Here is a 9,938-nt window from a genome sequence, read left to right on the forward strand (position 1 = left end):
AGCATTTTCACCACCTTTCTCTCCATATCTTTTCCTATTCACTTGCACATCGCTTGCCATGTACATGTCCTGTAAATATTAGATACAGTTATAAGAATAAAGATTGCACAGTAATTGAATAGTTTTGTTTCATATTTAGCCTGAAATGCCAAAACATCAGGTCCTATTCATTGTGGAGAAGTTGAGTTCTGTGCCCAGGGCCAAAAGAGGTGCCTCCCCCTCAAGCGACAACAAGGAATCTGACTACTGCTTTGAATTGTGTGACATTATTGCCACCCACCCCCTCTACCTCTCCATGCAGAGGTGATTAAACCCCCACCTGGGGCATTAAAACGTTGAGGTAAACACTCGCCTTATCATTTGCTGGCTGACCACCACAGAGAGAGTTTCTTATACATACCCATCACTTACATGATAGTTCAAAGGTCCCTCTTGGTCATTTCTCTGCCTCCTGCAATGAATGGTCCAATGGTTGCTTTATAAAAGTCATTGTGGCATCCTCATAATCAAGCCTTTGTCAAGTCTTTCTCGGATGGAGGCATTAACTTTTATGTTCTTGTCGACACAAACAAAATGGACTGTACCAAAAGTAAGATCCGCAGGGCAGATGAGCGGTACCATAAGTACCATCCACAAGACAGATGAGCGGTACCATAAGTACCATCCACAAGACAGATGAGCGGTACCATAAGTACCATCCACAAGACAGATGAGCGGTACCATAAGTACCATCCACAAGACAGATGAGCGGTACCATAAGTACCATCCACAAGACAGATGAGCGGTACCATAAGTACCATCCACAAGACAGATGAGCAGTACCATAAGTACCATCCACAAGACAGATGAGCGGTACCATAAGTACCATCCACAAGACAGATGAGCGGTACCATAAGTACCATCCACAAGACAGATGAGTGGTACCATAAGTACCATCCACAAGACAGATGAGCGGTACCATAAGTACCATCCACAAGACAGATGAGCGGTACCATAAGTACCATCCACAAGACAGATGAGCGGTACCATAAGTACCATCCACAAGACAGATGAGCAGTACCAAATGTTACATACACAGCAATATTTATCCACATGTAGTGATCACGAAGCTTGATGGAGAGAGGAGTCAAAGGTACCATTTTTGCGCCTTCGGAGGGGGGGGGGGTTTGGGTACCTTAAGGGTCCCAAGAACTATGCCATGTTCAAGTTCTCCCATAGACCTTTATTTTGATACCCATGTTGACATGATTCTATAACATCAAGAGAAGTCACGGTCTCTTTCTTGCTGAAAAAGGTTAATGTTAATGATTGACACAAAATATTCTTAAATAGCAAAAAGCAGACGATATCATCTTAACTTATTACAGCGCTTTTCTCCATCGGAAATTATATGAAATCTTACCTTTTACCCATCAAAAACCGATTAGAAAGTGCAACCAAGTATCATTCGGTTGATTTGCCAAGAAAGAGGCGACAGCCGCCCCGGCGTCGCCAAGAGCCATTTCCCCCAGGCTTGCTTCAGCGCTCAGGCGACAAGACCAGGTTTTATAATGTGGCTGTACTTTCACGGAATAGCGCGAAAGTGTGATGAGATTTGGAGAGAAACTGTCAAACGACGTATAATTTGGTGAGACTATACCTGTCGAGTCGTGATTAGACCGAAAGATATCTATCATACTTAGTGAACCAAAATAAGCGACATTCTGGGTAGCTCTAATAAACAGGATCTAAACAACGGACTTTTTATTTTGTTCTGATAGCACGCCCGTTATGAGACATTGTCAAAAAGGCTCCGATTTATTCTAGAATTGATTCGAGAAATGACGATAGCCCGGACAGTTTTTCAAAGACACATAATTCACTTCTACATCAGGTGTGCTCGCCTAGCTGACCCCAGTTTAAGTAGTCACGACACGGATAACCATCGTACCGTATCACCTCTATACTCCTGCTAATTTGATTCAGGGATATCATAACGCGCCCGTGCGACATCCGAAACCTTACGGTGTAATGACAACTGTGTTGGCAGAGAGAATGTCCTTCGATCTTCTGCTTGGAGAATGACCGCCTTTAAAGCAGAATTGAGAGCGTCTGGTTGGCTAAATAAGCCATGGAGGAGTTAAAATCGCAGACTGTCCGCGTACTTTTAGAACATACAAAACCAAATCGGCCACGTGTCGGCGCAGTTTAGCTCTCACTTTTTCCGTTACCCCCAGATCTGGCTATACGATAGTCGAATCGGGGAGTGTTGATTTGGCAACAGCACGCCGCTCGCGGGACACTCGCACTCGTAGAAGTCCGCGTTCTGAAGACGATCCCACATTAATGCATGTATCTCATTCTGTCTCCACACCTGTCGTTGATAATGAATGACAAATTAATGGCTTCGCTCGGCTCTCTGGTGTCTTATCTTATACTCCCCTCCCAATTAGTCCGAGTTTCACTTAGTCCCGTATCGATCGCTTCCAGTCTGCTCGCACTGACAACTCCGACTGGACTAATTAGACCTGTTTGCGACAGGGTTAGCATAACATAAAAAGTACAAATCCGGCGAATAAGTATATACTGGTAGTGACCCCGACCCAATGCCATTGACATGTCGGATGATGCTGTAGACGAATGGTCCCCTGTTGACAGTAAACAGACTCTTCGTCGTGTGGAAGCCAACCAAAACAGCCGTAGATTTAGCTGCGGTTAAATGAGCATTTTGGGGGAAAGACTCAGACAATGGTTGTTTATTTGCACTCTTAGACACAGACACAGTTTTATCAACATATACCAAAAAAATTGTCACTTCAATTATGGATGTCTATACCATCAAAAACACCAAATGTTAGGAAATCCATACCAAAGTACCAAGTAATGGCAATCCATACCAGATCATGACAAACCATGGTGGAAAATTTCGGGAAATATGGCTGGACAATAAAAGTTTGAATAAAATCTTTGTCGTGTCTGCCTCGCCTTCAGCCGCCTGGAAGTTGGCAACTTCAATCAGATAATTCTGCTAGTGGAGTGATGCAGTTAGTGGGTGGCTAGTAGACCTCACCAAATAATTGTCATCCTGTCACAGTGTTTGCCTAGACATTAGAATTTATCAGTGTTAACTCATTCGTATGGATATCCCCATACCAAATTACCGAATTGCCTGTATGGAAATCTATCTCGTTCTCAATCGAAGCGAGATTCCAAAGGTTTCGTGAACTATTCTAATTGATTTTTACCGCGACATGTCTGCTTGGTGTATTCTCAAATGATGATGCATCGCCTTGCACTTTAAGCAAAAGACAGACGAGGACCAGGGGAGATGGAGACGAGGTATTTCTTTATCATCAAATGTCAACAATCATTCGGGTGGGATAAAAATGTATTGTCTCCAATCCGAGTCTTTCAATATAATTGTTCACATTTCTAATTATTTTTAAAAAGCGTAATGGCTGTGTCTTTTCAAAATGTTGAAAATGTTGAACCACCCCTATAAAGTATAAAGTATGAGGCACACGTTGCCACTTGCATAAACGGGTAAATGAACAACGACAAAAAACTAATTGGCTTTCGAATCGACCATCCTCTCAAAGGCGCCGGGGAATATATCTGTCTGAATCGAAAAGTTATTAGACGAAGCATCTCGTTCAACATGCTGATTAATTTGGTCTGAATGACTTATTATCACCCACACTACATTAGACAAGAGATCACGAGATGGGCACATTGACGTCGGAGATGGTGCTTCAGGAAAGCCGGCGCGACATTTGGCTATACAGTCAAAAATCCGTGTCAAGGGACGAAACCCAATTTCATTTTCACACTTTCGTAATAAGATTGCATAGTGCTGAACTAAAACACCTTACGTATATACCATTGTTTACATTGCATTACGCACTGTGCCTCTTTTTGGCGGCAGCGGTATTGTTGCAAGATTGATGTCGGCCCCGACCTCATCCTTGATTCGAGATTGATGGCAGAATGATGTCGGCCGAACATCAAAATCCGGAAACAACTACCGAACGTCCGTGTGAATTTGACACTGATTTCAGACATTCTGACAGAATGTGTCATTCTGATGTTAGATTGACGTCGGCCCGCGACATTCGTATTGCCCGTGTACCTTATTTACTGCGTCTTAGATTCAAGTAGGCCTATATTTGCGAGATGATGATGATATGGAGAGGAGTGGTGTACTTTTACTGCTGTGTTGACTATTGAATGGTTAAAAGGTGAACGGCCGGTGACATCTTGACTCTTTGTGTCTACATCCCGAGGGAAAGTTAGTCTAGGTTTGACATTTTACATTCGGTCGTCGACCGCCCTCTGTAATGGCTTCTGGCTGCGATTGTTTTGTGAGTGATGGGGATACACCAATGGTTTCTCCGTGCACAAATCAGTGTAATGAACTTATTTTGTATTGAATAGTATTTGATTAAATCCACAAAAGTGCATTTTCGTGGGCTGTGTCATACCGCAATACTTCCTGTTCCTTCTGTGCTATTTCAGCGTAGATTGCTTTGAAATTTTCAGGGCTTCTTTACGATTTGGCATAATAATCATTGGTATAGAAGGATATAAAGGACTGACCACTGTTTTTAACGGAAAGCCGCAACAAGACAAAGCACCCTTATCTTTCGCTGCTGTGTTGCAAAAAAAAAGATTCTGTTGAGTTTAATCAAAGTTTGGCAAGGCAGCACATGTTTAGACTCCCTGGACAGCCCATTGCGTCATCCTAATCAGTTTTGCTTTTTCGCAGGAAAAGGATACACTCCGGACGCAGTGGACCGGCCTCGTTCCTCACCATAAGGAGACCAAATTAGGATGACGCAATGGGCTGCCCAGGGAGTCTATGGAAAAGGATGACTCGCTCCGATTTTACCAGTCATAGATACATCAGAAAACTCTCAGACGGTGAATATTGGAAAATGGTTATCGTTTTTCGTAGTGTTCTAGACAGAACAGGCGAATTTTAAACCAATTATATTATGTCGTCTGCTTGTAACCATTTTACTCGCAGAGAAGACGAAATGTCGCGGCCGTATTGGGCGTGTAGCGCTCCGAACCAAAATGTGAGGATGAGCCTGTGAACCTGACACGGGAGTCCGAACGCGAGCTTGCAAACCCCCCCGGACAAAACCTCACTATTGTTGTTCCATTGAAAGGTTTGGCAACTGGTCGAAATGGACAACATGTCGCAAACCCTCACCCCTGAGTTTGAGCAAGTGAGAACGAGATATATTTCAAAAACCTTTGTTCAATAATTGTTGACCAGTTTACTCCCTGATGTTCGTTTCAGCTGATTATGTCATAGTTCGCGGTCACATGGTATGACGTCAGGTCTTTTGCCAACGCGGCAGATATTTCCCACAGGAGGAGAAGTACTACATGTTGAACCTTTCCGAATTTCTCCATAAAATCTGTAGTTTCTCTAATAAGTCTTCTTTGAAAGTATCTTATTTTGTATGTTTTGAAAGGCAAAGCACAACAAACATCTTTTCGCTGCCAAAAAATGCACAAAGTGACTTCCAGCTACCTTTGCGAGGGAAGTGTTGTGGGAATCTAAAATATGCCATCTGCGTTCCTTGCCTTCGTCTTGGGTATTGCTGGCCACAACAAACAAGCAGCAAACAAAAGGCCGCATGGTCGCACACCACATGTTCTTTAGTTCGTTGTGCCTATACACGTGTTTAGGTTTGTTTGGGCCAGCAGTGGCTTCCTCCGCCTGGTGTAAAAGTGTTTATTGTATTAGGCGTCAGTTGGCCGGATCGATTAGAAATCTTTAATCTAATCCAGTTCAACATCAAACTTCTCGTATCGTTTCTACCACTTTTCAATGACGTCACGACCTGACGATGTCGGCTGATAAACGATGACGAGGCTCGCGATACTTCTTCGAAAGCTCGATGAACAACACACATGTCATTGCCTGAGAATGCAAGTCGGTGTAAGCTTACATCCTACCTGAGAACAACATCATGGTAAGTTTTCTTTTATAACAAACAGTGCTAATACAAATTGTCGCCCTTCACAGCAAAACGAGGCGCATAACGCACAGTGATGAGCCAAATAACAACATGATATAACTGAAGAAATTGATGTACTCATGATATTTTGAATGCTTTTGGTGATGGTTTGATTTAAAACATGACTTTGATGTCATGGTAAAATTACACTGCCTGTGAAAAGGGTCTTTTCAAAATGGCCGAAACTTATTTTCGCATACGGTCTATTTTGTCTATGATTGCTGACTTGTCTGTTGACGAGAGAGACCATTGGCCTTTAGTTCAAATGCTTCATGTTGAATTCTAACTCGTCAGTGATACGGTTTGGTGCAAGTCCCAATGATACATTATGGTAACCCCCTCCTTCTCCTTTCACGTTCCCATCTTGTTACTCAAGAATCCTACCTAGAGGTGAGGGTAACTTAACTTAGACCTTCTCCCCCTCCATACGAGTCCCCTTCTTGTTACTCAGTTGACACATGTGGAGAGTTTATGAAGAATCCTACTTAGATTGTAACTTAACCTCCTTCCACCCTCCATAAAGGTCACCTTCTAAGTTCTTGTTACTCAGTTGACACATTTGGAGAGTTTAGGAAGAATCCTACCTAGAGGTGAGGGTAACTTAACCTCTTCCTCTTCTTGTGATGTCCATTAGCAAAATACTCAAAATTCTATTATCTTATATTATCAGGTGGTATCGCATACACACCACGCGCCAAGGAAGCCAACCGCCACCTCGAAGGAGGAGGAAAACGGTGATGGAATCTTCGCTCACCGCAGAACAACATGTGATGATTTCTTCAAGGCAAGACCTTCTGTTTGTAAGAAGTTTTTTTTACTCAACTGTCAGTGCGGCGCTATAAAAAATACTAGGGGTTGGCGGGATTCGAACCCGAGACCTCCCAACCGCAAGTCACAAGCTCTAACCACTACTCCACCAAACAACACTCATAGATGCGCTGGCAACGACCGAGTCGATGAAGTTCAGGCCAGACGGCTCATTGAAGGTCGGTCGTGGTGAACTGATAGAATTGGCAGGTCACGCGACCCTTTGTCCAATAAGGTGTGTCCATTTCTCCTGCACCAACACACAATCTATACACCTTTCCAGAAATGGGGCGCTGAGTGTCCGAAATAGTGATGTCATAAGGGGAAACAAGGCCTTATGGTGGAGGGACAAAGGAGATAGTCATGGTTGACCAACACACTTGAATGCCTTTAATGACGGACAAGGGGGAAAAAGATAGTTCCAATGCAAGCCACCAATTTCGGGAAGCATGTATAGATTGAATGGAAGGCGATGTATAGGGCTATGTAGACCTATTTCATAGCGTTAATGCTTTGAATGAGTTGTAAAATTCCCGCTGGAAAAATCAAAGCAATCTCAAAATTTGTAAGAAAAATAATCTAAATTAAAGTTGACGGGCTGTTAATGACAAAGCACTGTACATAACATGTTCATATTAGAAAGATATATCTGTGAACACGTAGAAATTTTCAACAATGTATGTGTTATACGGCTGCATAGAAAGAGTAGTAATAAAATGTTATGTTTGAAGTTTCGTCTTCTATTTGGTTCCTTCACTTTGATGTGCTGCCTTCTATTGGATCTTTGAAGACAGTAAAGGCAATCAATAAAGCTGATGTAGTCAAAGCGAGGGTCTTAAAGGTTTGTCACACGTACTACAAAACTGAAATCTACGGCACTTGTCAAAACACACAGAATGCTGACAAATGATACGATAGATACCTTGGATAAAAATGGTGTCCTTCAATTTATCATTGATGAGTGTTTTGGAGGACACGTTTTAGGTCCTCCAAGATTTCAGTATTTCAAGTTTTGTTGTACTTCTGGCAAACCTCAAGACCCTCGATATATGGCTTGTTATTCGTTGCAAAATTCAATAGTTATTACCATTCAGTGTTTATATTCATGTTCAATAATTAATACTTTTGTTTTCAAGGTTTTTATAATGTGCAATACAAAGATTGTGGTAACGTGATCACATATCTTTAATAGACTTGCCATGTAACTCAGTCATGATATTTTGCCATGTGTATACTGTAAGATATTTATATGCTATGAAGAATTATCTATGGTGACGTTACTACCGTTGAATTGTTGGCAAAAGGTGAAAAGGTCTTTGAAACTGCCTCGATAGGTTGTTTCAAGTTGCTGTTTTCGATCCTTTCAACTATTCAACGGTTGTAACATCACACATAAACACTTCTGTCAGACATATAAATTATTCTCTACACTGTACTTGGGCATAATAACATGAATTGCACATAGTCTTCCAAAGTAATGTGGAAACACCACTCATATTCTTCAATTATATCGCACATAATAGAAACTTCGAATTCAAATGTACGTGAAAGTGGTTTGCGAAACTGACACAAGTCGATGTAATGACTATTCCTATTCATCAGTGTTCCCATTAATGAGATGAACGTCCATAGCGCGTGGACTTGAGGAAAAAAGGAGGAGAGAAAAGAGAGACAGCGTGTTAAAACTGTCTTTCATGCGTTTCCTATGTACACCCATCCGGACGCATTGTAGAATGACGAAATCACAAGGCCTCGGGGGTAAAACACGAAGACCTTGGAAGAAGACAAGTATGCCCGGGCGTGGAAGTAGGGGATTGGGCGGAGGACCCTCGTCCTTGTTTGAAAGTACATGTACATGTACCTTCCTCAAGAACGCTCAGATTTGTAGGCCGGTGTAAAAGTTTCAAATGTCCTCGGATAGAATGTCCGGAGAACAAAGGATTCTATTATGCGCTTAAATCACTGTCCCATTGACTCATGAACCGAACGCCATCATCCATCAGAAGACAATAACAGTATCGGTCAGTGCAGAAGTTTGAATTGTTCAAGGATAGAATGTCCGGGGAACAAATGAAGGATAAGCGCTATAGTCTTAGAGCTTTTGTCATGGCCCCTATAAAGCAATAAATACCATAATCCGAATACAATGGTGCCGGACACGTCTTACAGGGGCAAAATTCTCTCCTTCTCTCACCGGCCTGCGTACTTCGGATACCTCGTAAAATTTCACATCCTCCGAGTGTCTTCCGGTTACCACATTTTCAAAACGAATGTCTCCAAGTCCAATGAAGACGAATCAAGGACCAGTCCTTACTCTGCATGTCACAACCACAGTCTTCCAGATCTCCCATACACTTCGTTATAGCCAGTTCAACTACATATATTTGGTGAAGCTGCTGAAAAAAGCATCACCTCCCGAGCGAAGACAGACTGTTCAGTCAACAGTAATATCAAGTGAGGACACTCTTGAACCAGGAGTCGCCTGTCTGATGGAGACAGCCTGGTCAGATTCCGCTGTGTCCTCTGGTGAAGCTATTGAACCTCAAGTCACCTCCCGGGTATAAAGACAGACTGGTAAAGCTACTGAGCAAAGCGTAACCTCCCTGGTGACGACAGGATGGTCAGTCCACAACTGCTGCGTTCTGTATGGGTAAATATTGAGCTTTGAGTTTCCTCTGAATTGAAGACAGCCTGGTCAGATGTGACTGTGTCCACTTTCGAAACTACTCAACCCCAATCACCTCCCGGGTGAAGACAGGCTGGTCAGTCAACTGCTGTGTCCTGTAAAGACACTATTGCACTCTCCACTGAAGACAGCCTGGTCAGATTCAACCTTGTCTTCTGGTAAAGATACTGAACCTAGCGTCACCTGCCTGGTGAAGGCAGACTGGTAATTTTAGTGCCGTGTCAGTGGTACCTGGATACACATCTTAAAGACAGCCTGGCAAGATTCACTCGTCTGCATACACAGGATCAGCGAACATTTTGCCTCCGATTCTCGAGATGATATGAAGGCACTATGGGAAAATTCCATTATCCTATTTGGAGAAGTAGCCGCCAATACTGGCAGATAGAATATGCTTGAATACCACCCGTATGTGTGCTTTGAGGAATGATATT

Source organism: Lineus longissimus, chromosome 11, assembly GCF_910592395.1.
Source record: "Lineus longissimus chromosome 11, tnLinLong1.2, whole genome shotgun sequence".
Lineage (NCBI taxonomy): Eukaryota > Metazoa > Nemertea > Pilidiophora > Heteronemertea > Lineidae > Lineus > Lineus longissimus.